Here is a 15007-nt window from a genome sequence, read left to right as displayed (position 1 = left end):
TCTTACTTTCTCAGGACATCTAGATGAAAAATGACCGGACTGTCTACATGTCCAACAAACAAAAATTTCCATACCTTTTGGCTCTCTTTTCATAAGAAAATCAATACCTTCTTTGATCTTCTTGTATTCTTCAAATCTAGATTAGTCTCTACTTGTTCTCCTATTCTTTTATATGCAAAAAAAGGATTATGGATTTGGAAACTCAATGCTCTATTCTTTATACAATTCTAATACCTCACCAAGAAGCTACATCTTCCAAGTGTCAAAATTTACTCTATCTGACTTAAGACTATCTTTTTCTAAAATAACTTTCCCTTGATCTCCCATAGTTGTTAAAATTTCCCTTGAAGGACCTAGTGCTCTAATACCAATTGAAAGAATATATAGTCCACTGATATAACTAAGAGGGGTGGGGGGTTGAATCAATTTTCCAACTATTATCACAACTATAAACCTTAAAAAAACTTAACCATGTGAGTAATATAAAATAAAACCACAACAAGATACTAATACACAATAACACCAAATATGTTAACTAGGGAAACCCTTGATCCAAGGGAAAAACTTTGTGGGGATGGTACCCATAAGATGATGTACTAATATAAATGTTCCTTATTAGAGGATGGGCCCTGTTAGGAGTCTATGCATACATTCAGTACATATGAGTCCTTGTTAGGAGATTCCAACCCTATTAGGAGTTTTGGAAGATAGCTAGACCCATTGCCGAAATAGCTTCTAGGGAAAGACTAATGAACCCACTGTCTAAATGATCTTTGTATTATTCCTTGTAGAATAATATAATTTTACTATATTGATCCTTCCTCTATCTATGTCTTATCAATCAAACTTATGCTCCTTCTAATCTTATAACTAGATCACAAATCTAACATCCAAGAATCCTTTGGATCGTTTACACACATTCAGTAAGAATTGTTCTTATTTTCACACTTTTCACTTCATATAATGATCACAACACCTCATTACAAATAAGGAAATTGTCTTTCATTTATACCATATCTACATAATAATTCCTTGAGTTAGCCATGAGGTTTTTGAAATTAATTATAATAAGAGAGTTAATTAATTACAATTGCAATAGCACTGTCAGCTCATAGTCTATACAAAACTTACCACATGTGATAATAGGATTTGTGCACCATTGACATCATCAACTAATTGTCCTCTATCATTTCCTGATTGCACATCTTCTCACTACATCTTAGATGTAATCTAGTAAACAAACATTAGGAACTACTTTCCCAATACTCTATCTCTACACTGCTCTCTATAAATTAGGTACAAATTACATACATATTTGACTCAAACTCTACACACTTAACCACATCATCAAGACATAATGTCAAACATGTCTATAACTACACATCACCAGATAGTCAAACTATTGTTCATGCCATCAACATCTATGTTTTTTACTCAACCAGTCTTTATAGAAACCATGCTATATTGACATCAATGAAAAATACAGTCATGAATGCAACATGTCAATACTCTCAAATACTCAATTTACTCCCCCAATGTAGTATCATGAGCATTTATGCTAACAAGTGCAATTGTGAATTTTTTATGAGTTTGTAGAAAGAAGTGAAAATATATGTAATGCAGAGCCTAAAGACTATAGTACATTTATCTATGTGGATGATGATGCTCCTAAAATTCATAGTGAACAAGGAAATCAAGCTATAGCATCCCAAAATAGAGGAAATGATGGAGTGTAAATTAAAATTGCCTAGTAGTAGAGAGTGGGTGTCTAGTAAAAAAATTAGAGATGTTGAGTCTCAGAAAGGCAATGTCAACCATCATATAGAAAGAAACTAAAAGCCATATATGGTGGAGATGATAATTTCTTGAGATCCAAATCAAAAATCCTAAGACGTAAATTTGATGAAATGAGAATGACGAAAGGTGAGAACATAGTGCAATACTGCACAAGAGTCAAAGGAGTTGTTAATGCTATTCAAGGTGCAAATGGAGAAATCAAAGATGAAGTAGTGATAAGAAAGTTATTGAGAACTCTACTCCCTATATATTCCATTAAAGTTTCTACAATCACTAATACATTATAGGTCAAATTTCAACCTCAATTTATGACAAACCCTTTTTTTGATTTTTATGCATGAGTTGGTCAAAATTTTGACCAACTCAGGTTCAAATAACAAAATACAAATGCTTGTTTGTAACTTGTTACTTTAATTTTCATTTTATTTCCAAACCCTATTAGAGCATTTGGTGTGTGGCATTCACTAGAGGAAATTCCCTTTCTATCACCCAACAAGCTGGGCCTTCCTTCCTCTCTCGTCGATGGTCATGGATGCTAATCAGTGGCTTATGACATTTATGTTTTGAGGTATGAGTTTCATTCAAACCCTTCATGTTTCTATTTCCATTTTTGGTTGGCTTTAGCCTTGATTAAAGCTAAATTTATGTTTCCAAGCTTGTTTGTTCTTATAAAATCAACCAATTTGAATTTTTGTGAACTAATAGCACACTTAATGCACTTATAGTTCATTCATTGATTAGAAACAAAATATTTCCACATTTAGTATAAATGATATGGGTTTCAGTGGTAAAAAATAAAATACAAAATTCCCAAGAATTTTCCAGCATGGGATAGGAGGGTTATAATTATGAAGATGAGATATTGCCTGAATTTAAGTGAATATTCAAAATATATGGTGCAAGTCTATGATGAACGGCCAAGTTTAACATCATGAGAGATGACATTCACTTCAGCAATTTCTATGTATTTTTTTGTATTTGTACGCATTTCTTACATTGATTTTCACAAATGTAAATGGAAGAAAGTTGAGATATAGAAAAGACATATGCTTTTTGTTTCCTAGCACCAAACACGTCCAATATTTTCTTTTTTATTACCACTTTAATGGTTTTTAATTTTCTAAATTGAGTTTTGTACAATCTGTTGTTTAGTGGTAGAAGGGGTATTGGGGTTGAGTCTCATGTTGTATAAGATGCCTAGATGGAAGCCCTTTTTGTTGTAAAATTATGAGCTAACTCATAATGCAAATTAAAGTTAAATGCAAAATCTCTCTCTCTCTCTCTCTCTCTCTCTCTCTCTCTCTCTCTCTCTCTCTCTCTCTCTCCCTCCCTCCCTCCCACCTCTCTCTCTCTCTCTCTCTCTCTCTCTCTCTCTCTCTCTCTCTCTCTCTCTCTCTCTCTCTCTCTCTCTCTCTCTCTCTCTCTCTCTCTCTCTCATATAGATGATTCTCATTTTTCACCATTCTAGAGGTATAAACTTCTTATTGGATATTTTGTATTCTCTTAATTTTTGATGATGTAATCTTTAATACTGAATAAAAGATGGAAAATTGATGTTCCTCTCCACACCAGAAATGGCTAATGGTTTAGTCTTGCACTTGGTCTCATTGATCCCTTCATTGTAGTATAGATCACAAATTTACATCAATTGGTGGTTGTAATGTTCCCTTTGCATGCTTGATCAATTGGCGGATATGCTTAGCTTTTCTTAATTCTTATAAATTAATTGGGATGTGGTAAGTCAACAATAAATTAATTACATAATTCATCAAAAGTCACTCATTCTATGGACAACTAATATTTAATTAATCATTTCATTGATATTTACAACTTATTTTTTAAAATGACTTTCTCAAAATAACTTTATTTTAATGACTTGATTAAAAGTTATTTTGAGAAGGAAGTAAAATATGATATCTCAAATATTGAAGGGGTATGAAAAAGAGAGCTTACCAAACAAAAATCATTTCGGGCATTTTATTTTCAAAAGCCCAGCTTTGAGATTAAGCAATTGCCCATTTTTCTGGTCCTTGGACAAGAACCCTATAGAAAAGATTGGTTTTTTAGGACAAAAATTACCCCAGTCAATATTTGAATAGATTCATCCATGATTCACTTTCTAATTAATTTTTTATTGCAATATTTCAATAGCAAATTATTTTAGAAATGTAAAAATAAAGATTTATATTGCCTCACATGATTGAAAATGGTGGACCAGAGTATTTTTCTTGGCATAGATAGCATGACTAAATAGTGACCATTCCATCTATATTATATGAAGCTTCCTTACAAATGGGAAAGAGGACCATATGAAACAATGAGGTGAATCGCTTTGTATCTCAGGAGTTTGGAGAACTATAATCCCAGCCACACCTGATTAGGCATTAATTCATATCTTTGAATGTGGAACACAACTCATTTTGGGGAGAGAGAGAGAGCCATACAACTTTACATAGGCAATCAGTGATGTCCCTTCAGGACTATGTAAATGTTAATACTTAAAAGTAAGTTCTTCCAAAAAAAATTTATTGATTCAGTTTTTCAAGAAATTCTATCAACTATCTTCCTTAACATAAAAGCCTCCAAATAACTAAAGCCTAACCAAATAACTATAAAGTGATCAATTCCTTCACCCAATGTTCCTATTCTTAAAAGAAATCTTTGGACCAACTGAAACCTTAAAAGAAGGGCATTCTGAGCCTAAGGGGACAACTTCGGGAGTCTTGCGTAATTGCAAGAAAATCATAGTCCACATTCTCTACATTCCCAAGGTATGCCTACCTTGACAAGAAATTGATTATATTTTTCCCATCCTTTATATGTTTCACACCACGACTGCAAATTTGACTGAGAATTAGATACCATATTAGCTAAAGCTTTGCACATGTGAATATAATAGAACTTGATTGGAGAACTCTATAATTTAGCATGGAAAAATTAAAAATCTTATGTGGGTCTCTTAATGTTCACCAATTATTTTAATAGAGAGTTAGAGGAAGAGATTGCCCAAGTGGTACATAAGGCTAATTTTATCTACACAGATCTTAGTACATACTACATGGAGTCTCTAAATGATTAGAGCTATGAAGAAACTTGTGACATTAGACTTTTAAAGATATATATTAAAAATTATTATGATTTTTTTAAAGTTTTGATTGTGTTTGTATTTTAAGCATAAATGTTTTGGATCATACTTTGTGATTCATCATTAGGATGAAAAAGAGTAAGAGATCTAGAAAAGAGTGACAATATATTCTCACTCCCTTTCATCCTAATGATAGATCATAGAGTATGATCTAAAACATTGATATTAAAAATATAAATACAATTGAAACCAAAAGCTTTTCATAAAAACATTAGACACTTGTCTATCCTTTATATAGAGTGGATAAAATCTCATGAACTTCAAAGATAATTAGTCTCCATGATCAACTGAACTATGTGCAATAATTTCTTCAAAAATGTTGCCAATAATTTATTATGATCTATGATTGAATAAATAAATAAAATGAAAAATCCTTAAAATATATAACTATTAGATTTCTTCCTCCTTAAGAATAAACTACAAGAACACCAAGGATAGTGGTGATAATTGAATACCTCATTTCCTCATATTTAAAATAATGTAAGTAGAGAGAAAACAATCACTTCACTACCTCTTTTTTCTATGGTTGGAAGAAAGGAATTGATAAGAAAACTAGTAACATTGAGCTATTCTTCAAATGGGTCAATTAAAATTTAACATTGAGCTATTGGCCAACTCCATTATAAAGAGTAGGGGTATGGTTTCAACCTACAAGATGGAAACCTAAAGCAATATGGCCATTAGAAGTTTACCCATTTATGTTGTGTATTAGAAAATGGCTATCCATGCCATTGAGTTTTTGTTCACATTCTTAGATTTTTTTGAATTAATAAAAGTTATCTATTGTTCTTAGACTTTAGAATTTTTCAATCCACTGTGCTTTTGCAAACTATTTGGTATCCTACAAGAATTTATGATGTTACAATTAAATCCAAATTAACTCACCTTTCAAACCATTGAAGAGGAGATTTTTGTTGGACAATGAAAAGAGTTTAAGAGATTTCAAGAAAATGCAGGTTTTTCATCAATGTTTCTTCTTGAATGTGTTACAATTAGAAAGTTCAATAGTTTCATATATCCATTGATGTTCCATCAATATAGGGTATTGTGAGGTTTTATTTGTCCCAACTAAACCTACATTTAAAATTATTGAAGAGATTTTCTTTAGACGTTGAAAAGAGTTCAAGAGATTTCAAGAAAATGTAGTTTTTGTCAATGAAAGCATTTTCTTATTGTCTCAAGGAAATAAATTTAGACTATTTCACGAACTATTTTGTAGCTTCTTGGGTTTTCCTTTTCACTCCTATCATTTGCTAACAAGATTAGGACTCTTTCATAATTCTATTTGTCTAATCATACAAGTTATTTGATATAAGATTGTCAAATATTTTATCATATGAAAAAAATGTAATTTTTATAAATAAAGGTTTTCATCTAACCAGATTCTATTAGTTCTATTTCTCTATTATCTCTAGTACTAAAAATAATAAATCACTGCATTATAATAAATCAGCTATGTGACATTCTTAATTGTTCCATCTTTATTTCAGCATGGTAGCCACATGTTTCTCTATTCAAAAGCCCCTATTTGTATGAGATTCTTCATAATCTCTTATTTTGCATGGCTACTTTTTTGAGATTGATATGGACCTAGCCCATTTTTTACTAAAACTCATAGAATTTGGTATGAGCCAGAGCACCATTGGACAAGTCTAAGAGGAGAAATGAAGTATTTAATAAAAATATTAAATAAATATCTTATACAAATATTAATATATTTTCCATGTGTAGAGTCCCTGTTAATATAGTCTTTTCTAATAGTCGTTTTCCAATTACATCATTGCAGGTCACATTAGAGGTCTTGCAACTTCTTTTTGCTAATCATTTCTATTGAGATCTTTCTACTATGCTCTATGATTTTTTGTGGTTCCTTGATGACAAGTAAAGTATTTAGACAAAATATATTGGTATATTTGTTTTATTTTTTAGCCCATCCTACTCAGTGTTGAAATAGGACATTTAATGTTGAAAGTGAAATTGGTGCAACATTATTTGTTTTCATCAACATTATAACACTTACTTTTATTTTTGGATGCTTATAGTTGGTATCCCATTTGATCTTTATCATTTTTGGATGCTTCTAGTTGGTATCCCATTTGATCTTTATCCATTGTAAAAGTATTTTCTAACAATATTGTATTCTTCAACTGATGATGAAGTGTGGATACCTCCTTTAGTCATCACTCTGATATTGTTATGTGCATTTTCAACAATAAGGAGCATGCAAACATCCTCGACTATGCCAAGTACAACTGGTAAAACCTTGTTTTTCTATTTTTGTAATGTGCTAATCAATTTTTTTTTTTTTGGGGGGGGAAGTGGTGGATTTTATACTCATGTACCTATTTTGTGCACTAATAGATAGACCTTCAATTGATAGAGCAATAGAGACCATTACTACTAAAGTTGATCCATTACTTGGAGCAACCCATGTGACTAGTACTAGTTCATTTGTGAGGACATTATTTTTGAACATGAAAATTATGTTTCCATTAAAATTATGAAAGCTTCTAGGTGCTTTAAAATTGTTATTATTTATAGTGTAATTGTGGTTTACTTATGCATAACTCATTTTGGACTAATAATCCCATGGTGTTTTTGTAGGAAATAATGTTTTCTTTGATCATCCTTTTGATATGACATTGAGGCTATTTGGACCAAACATATGTAAAACATACATAGTTTCGTATCATTGCTACAAAAAATTTCTTTTATTCCATTTATTGTACTATGTTTAAGTTATTGATCTAACAATTTTTTTTTAAAAAAAGGTGGAATGACCAAGGTCTTGAATTAAAAAATCAGCTCATTACTCCTTTTGAGGACCTATTTGGAAAAAACATCTTTGACACTACCCTACTTCTCAAAAGAGCATCAAAACATATAAAGACTATGAAGGACCAATATAGAAGGGGTCTAAAAGAGAACCCAAAGTACAACCATCCTCTTATAATTCCACTGATGGAGTGGAATAAAATAATAGAAGATGCAAAATAAAAAAGGCTACATGATAAAGGAAATGAACCGGAAGAGGGAAAAAGAAGGTATGTCATGATATTATTAAGTAGAATGTAATCATGCACTAATTAGTGATCTTTTTAAATAAATAATCTAACATGTTTTAAACTATTCATAGATTGCAAAATACATCATTGACTACAAAAGTGAGAGTAGAAAAGTTTGCAAACACAAAGTTGGCTCTAGTGGCTATATGAATCTTTAGTCTCAACTTGTAAGTAAAAACAATGGAATTTCATTTAAATTTTGTAATATAATGTTCCAAACAATTTTTTTAATCAAATAATACATGCAAAACTGATGATATTAAGCAAAAATTACAAGGGACATAATTTAATGTAGAGCCCATAGATGAAGATAAAGAATTTTCCTTGAAGGAAGGCTATAATGTCATGGTTGCATGCCTAAGACAAGAATCTGAAAGCCATAGCCAAGAATCTGGTGCACCAAATGAGACACATGTAAATTGGTTAAATGAAAAGTAAATTAAAATTGAATAGTTGAGAAATTTCTTTTTTGACCTATTAGCTTCAAACATAAATTGTCTGCATAACAATGTGCATAACATTTCACTGCAGCCTTAATATCCTATCACAGAACTTGTGGGTGATGAAGGCCATGATGTGCATCATAGTGGTGGAGGTATTAATTTTCTATTAGAAATTAATTACTCAATTATGAATAAAATTTAACATCTTCAATTACAATTTGACATGTAACCTTTTTTTGAATATTTTAGAGTATGTTGAACATTATGGTGAAGGAGTGGAGCATGTTCCAAGTGTTCAACATGTTGACATAGCGGTAGATCAAAATGTTAATGTACATGATGTGGCATTTTTAGGTAAGAAAAATTCATGTTATGTTGTATTGGTTGATTAAATAATTGTAACAATTAAAAAAAGAAAAATAGTATGCCAATTTAATCAATTTACTTGTTCTTGCAACAGAGCCCCCTTTAGTGCGGCAACCTCCTGCTCCTCAAAAAATGAGAAGGCATCATAATTTGACATTACATGTGCTACAAGAGGAGGAGAATGAGGAAGATATTGATGCTCCTATCAGCCTTTTTCTTACGAGAGCTAAGAAAAACAAAAAGAAGAAATGATTTTTAAAAAATGCTCTTTGGTAAACCTTGTTGGATAATGAAAGAACATTGTTTTAAGTAATTATCTATGAATTTTGTGTATTAATATTGATTTTTATTTCATATAAATGAATGTTATGTGATTGTATTGATTGAATGTTATAGTTCATAAATGGATGAATGAATGAATGAAGTATGTAATTAGATGATAATGGAGAATTTAGATTGATGTTAGGGGGAGGGGGGGTGAGGCCAGATGAGCTTCCACCTTCATATGGTTGGCCTTGTTAAGTAGAGAATATTAAAGTATTCTCAAAACCAAGTGAAGCTCAACCTAACATACCAAAGATATCTTCCTAAATAGCTAATAGTTTTTTTTCTTTGAGATAGAGTTCTGTTTCAATTCCATTATCAATCACTACCCTTTTAGGCTTCTCAATTTTCTACTATTTTCTTTCTTTTGCTTCAAAACTATTACCAAAGTAGCAATTTATTCTTGATCATCTTTAGTTTAGTTACCAAGCAATATAATTTTAATCTTGATACCTTTGCTTACTTCAACTACTATTCTATTGTATTCATTAGCTTTTTGTCCCTCACCCACATTTTTTCAAACTTGATAGGACATTATTTTTAGGAATGAATCCTCAATGATATTCAACTAAACTACAAAGTGGTTTGAATAAGAATGAGAGAGGATATGGGTTGAGACAATATATTGAAATCAATTGTTATTGATATTCTTTGGTGATTCTCCACCATTTTTTCTAGGATTCATTATAGTATTGAATTCACCACATTTAATACAAATCTAAATTAATTATAGCATTGAATTCATTATAGAATTAAATTTAAAACTAGCAATATTTTTGTTAAAAAATAAAATCATGTCCAATACATGCTTACACCAGCTTTCCTACAAAGAACTAGGTGAGCATTTTCTACTGGTGGATTGAGGTTGTCTATGCAATGTATTGGATTCTATACCATCTTCATACATACAAGGAAACTCTAGTAAGATTTTTATTTCTGTTGAGAAATCCCTTATTTTTCTAAGCACAAATTTTTAATATTCTGATTATGCAGTAATCAAAACTTGTAGTATGATTAAAATGTAGGATGAAATGATACGAAGTGATGACAAAAATATTCCTTCTAAGTTTAATAAATTTTTAATTACTTTTTCAATTCGTTAAATTGAAACAGAAAGAAAGCTCCATTTTTCTTTATGTTTTTAATCCAACCCATAAGAAATACACTAACTAACATATACGTGGAACAATAAATAAATGGTATCAAATACTTCTATTCTTGTCTCTGCAACAAAAGATAATTTCACACCAAAATTTGTTGACCCCTCTATTATTAAAAGAAATTACATTTATAGTTTTTTTTCATCTCTCATTTTTGGTAGAGATTGATTAACATTAGGTTATCATTGAGTCCTTAGGGAAAGTTGATCGATTGAGATGCATAACATTGAGCAAGATGGTTGAGATGGGTTTCACTACCAACATGTTGGTCAATCTAACTAAGCAAGAGCTAGATGATGTTGTTAAGATCATGGCTGAAATATATAACCTTGATCTTCTTGTTGGAGAGAAATATGGCATTAAATCTAAAATTAGGATAGAAAGGAGAAGGCTTGATGAAGCAGAAAGGAAGAATCATATGGAACTCTTTACTGTCATGGATAGAAACAATGCAAAAGTGATGAGAATGCCTTAGATACACTATCTCAGGAAGGTAATTTGTGCCTATCCATTGCTACATATTTATGAATGGAAGAGTTGTCATTATACTTGGTTTTTGTGTGCACACATAGATGCTTTCTTACTCTATTTTGTGCTTGTTTGCCTTTAGGGGACATATATGTTCTTGAGAAATCAATTAATTATACAATTGTACATGATAGTTGTAGTTTGTTCTTTTGAGAACACTATTTCATACTCCAATCTCCACATTCTCCTCATGTTTACCTCTAGATATTATCCTCACAAAGTCACATAATTTAGATCATAGTAGTAGGTAGTCTCCAAAGCTATTAAAATAGTAAATACTTGTAGTATTGTATATACCCTTGTGTAGAAATAGTTTCTTGTAATCACTCTTCCATTAAAATAAGAATTGAGAACTATTTCATTGTTCATATTATTTCAAGTATCATTGTTGCATCATTTGTAAAGATGTAATTGTTTTTTATGCTTCAGCTCTTTAATGGGTTTTAAAACTTGTCTTCTCTAATAGTGTCAAATATGGTCATTTTCTCTTCCATGATCATTTTTGTGATAGTTTTTAGAATTGACGCTTCAGATCATACTTGAGGATGTCTTATACATCATGAGAAAAGGTATTCTGATTATGAATCATGTACTATGATCAAAATTGATACTAAAACTATCTCATAGTCTATTCAAGAAGAGAAATAATTATCTAGTGTAGATTGTGGAAATTTGATACATATGTGACATAAACAATGATTAGTGGCAAAGGAGGCGAGATTCAATAGCTTCTAAGGTTCTTCATTTCTATATGAAATGTATTCTTTGATTTATTGGTTCTTTCTAACATTTGGTGAAGATAAGGACCATTTATGGATTATAAGGGTCTATTAGATCATATGATGATAACTTAGTTGGGTTGTTGATACAGGTATATCAATAGAAGAACCTAATGGAGATAACACTATGATTCTTTCACAAAATAACTATCTGTTGAACCTAAATATGGGGAATGACCATGTGTTGCTACTCCAAAATAGCTTTCATTTGAGTACTATAGTGAGTGGGCTAGTGACACCACCTAATAATAACAACTATTGTATTGATTAGCATCTCAAGGCTTGCAAAAAGTAGATGAGAATGCACTCAAAAGGAGATGATGGTGAAGATAGGCAAAGAGAAAACCCTTTTATTGTAACTTAACTAGGAGAACTTGCAAGAGTAAAAAAGAATGGCCTTGACTATTTATTTGATCTATACAATTAGTCTGACAAGTTTCTACTAGATGTTAAGCACATCGCTAAGGAAAGAGGGGAGAAATGTCCGAAAAGGTTATTTGTTTATAATGCTCTACAATCACCTCAAAAATATAGTGAATAGAATTAAAAACAAAATCTTGGTTATTTTATTTAAATAATATTAGATAACTTATCAAGAGAGAATGATACTATTTGTGAGATAGATCAAAGTGTATTTACTTGGTTGAAATAGTGTTTTGATCAATAGTGTAGTAACTCTTCTTACATGTTCAGGAAAATGTTTGAATATGTGTTGAAAAACATGGTTGACCTTGTTTATCATGATTTTCTTTCTTTTATAATTCTCATATTCATATTTAATATGGTTGTGTTGGCATCCCTATTATCTATGACTTGATACTACTCTATTATATTGACATTGATGTGTAGAATATTGAACAGATCTATAGATCTCTAGAAACCATAGGTGGAACTTGATGGAAAACCATGTGCTACTATTGGGAAAAGTGGTCTCATTACTGAAAACAAATTGATACAAGTATGACAAATATGTTTCAATCACTTTTTTGTCACTGATGTCAAACCTATTACTTGCTGGTATGATAATTGCTTATATGATTTGAGTACTATCATTTATTTGATTGATGAAGAGGATTTGATCAAATGAGGGAACTATATGTTAGAAATCTGATTGAAAAGATCATTGTTGAAGAATGAAGAAGATTGTTTGGAAAGAGGGAGACTGTTGATAAAGAATTTTTTCAATCATTTTTTTCTCGCTGATGTCAAACCTACTATATGCTAGAACGAAAATTTCTTATAAGATCCAAGCACTATCACTTAGTTGATTTGATGAAGAGGATTAAATCAATAAGATGTAACAAAAGTACATAAGGGAAATTTTGAGTTATGGTTTTGTAATGAAGTACAAGGATTAATTAAGACAATGGTAAAATGATGTATTGATAATATACTTGAAGATACAGAGGTTGGCCACACTTAGAAACACTGAAAGAATAAGTTGCAACAAGGTTGTCTGTAAAACTTAACTAAGTTAATTAGTGAGTGCTGAGCAAGCTAGTTCATGTCGAGTAGATTTTTAGTTAGTGTTGAGCAAATGAAAAATCTAGTGTGTGCCGAGTGATATAGAAGGAGCTAAGAAAGGTAATAGGTGTTGAGCATCAAAAAAACTTAGTGGATGTTGAGTGAATCCACAATAGGTGTTGAGCATCAATAAAATGTAGTTAGTGCAAAGTAACATAGTATGTGCCACACCAAATTTTCAATAGTGCTAAACTGCTACATTATTTGAAAAGTCAAAGATTCACTAGATCTAAGCCAACAAGTTTGTTAGCTTGAATTTTATGAACTAGATGGAGGATAAGGATGCTGAGCTAGTAGCACAAAATTTTAGGTATATTTTTTTTGAGTGAATTCAAGAGGATTCTTCATGATGTTTCTAGAATGAATAAGATATGGGTTAGATTCATTGAATCCTACCTAATCCATTCAAACTAAAATTAAAGAAGGGATGAATTGAGTAGGAAAATCATTTTCCAAACTTCTATTTAAAGAGTCATAGGCCAAGAAGTTAGAGTTGTTGGGGTGCCAAAAGGATAAGTTGCTGAAGGATGTCAAGGATAAGGTATTAAGAAGGAAGAATAGAGCACAAAGACTCTACTTTGATAAGTGGTTATATAGGAGATTGCACTAGTACATTGAGCATGAAGACTCAAGGAGATGAAGCTATCAAAGCTACAGACATTGAAAGCTAGGCATATTGTGAAGAGATGAATAGAGATCTAAAATCTAAAAGATAAGTTGTGAGTTGTATTAGGTCAAAAGCCCTTGTTGTTACTCTCTAACAATTGTGCAAGCTAGGGTAAAATCCTATGGACTTAGGTTGGTTTAATAGCCATTTGTAAATCCTTTAACAAGGTGGCATTCCAAGTGAATGCTTTAAAGTCCTTTAAATAGGCCCACTTCTAATAGGGTGGTTAAATCCTTTAACCAAGTCCCATTTAATAGTGTGTTGTAGCCTTTAATAAGGTAGGCCTTTCATAAGGCATCACTTCAGAAGAGTGAGATATGAGTAGTATGTTACTGGTAGTTTTTCCCAAATTAGGTTTCCACATAAGTCACTATGTTATGTGTTGATCTTTTATGTGTTATGCTTGCATGTTGATTTACAGTAACTTGCTAAGTAGGAAGGTTTAAGCTTGGATGCATGAATAGTTTAATATGCTCACTTTACTAGATGAAAAAGTTCTAAATGGATATTTATGACCTTGAATAACTAATTCACCCCCCCTCTTAGTTATTCAAAGGCATTTCTAACAATTGGTATCAAAGCCATCTACTGATTTAGTTCAAAGGTACTAGAAGTAGGAAGATCAAGATGTCCAAGAGAGAAGTTACTAAGCTTAACAGAGATAACTTCACTACATGGAAAAGGTTGATGAAGTTGCATCTTGGATCAATAAGTGATCATGCACACACCTCAATTGAAGTAGAACATTTTGATCCAACTATACCTACTAAAGAAGATATTAAGAAAAAGAAGGATCACAATTAGGCAAAGTTGGAGATTGCCTATACCCTCAACTATGTTGAATTTGATGATATCAAGAGATGTGACCTTGCATTCAAGATGTGGAAAGCCTTGATTGATATCTATTGAGGAGATTAGAATGTTCAAAGAGAAAAATGAGAAATCCTCAAAGAAAATTTTGATGACATTAAAATGGAGGAAGGTGAGAGTACTACTAAATATGCCTCTAGAATGAAAGAAGTAGTAAGTGCAATAAGAAGTTTGGGTGGTCATTTGGAAGATGATACTATTAATAGCAAACACTTAAGAACCTTGCTCCCCATTTATGCTATTATAGTTTCAGCTATCCAAGAGCTAAGGTGTGTCCCAGGAAATTAGTTAACTTTTGAAGGAATAGTAGGAAGACGCACTACATTTGAATTGTCCAAC

The 15007-nt window shown here is 31.4% G+C and overlaps 1 pseudogene; it reads left to right on the top strand.

Annotated features, from left to right (window-relative positions):
- LOC149540363 (floricaula/leafy-like protein) overlaps positions 1-12148 on the top strand; it is a 68379-nt pseudogene extending 56231 nt beyond the window's left edge.
- The last annotated feature ends 2859 nt before the right edge of the window (positions 12149-15007 follow it).

This window comes from Cupressus sempervirens, chromosome 9, assembly GCF_028749045.1.
Source record: "Cupressus sempervirens isolate cs-2001-9-10 chromosome 9, ASM2874904v1, whole genome shotgun sequence".
NCBI classification, from domain to species: Eukaryota; Viridiplantae; Streptophyta; class Pinopsida; order Cupressales; family Cupressaceae; genus Cupressus; species Cupressus sempervirens.
This window is presented reverse-complemented; position numbering and strand designations above follow the sequence as displayed.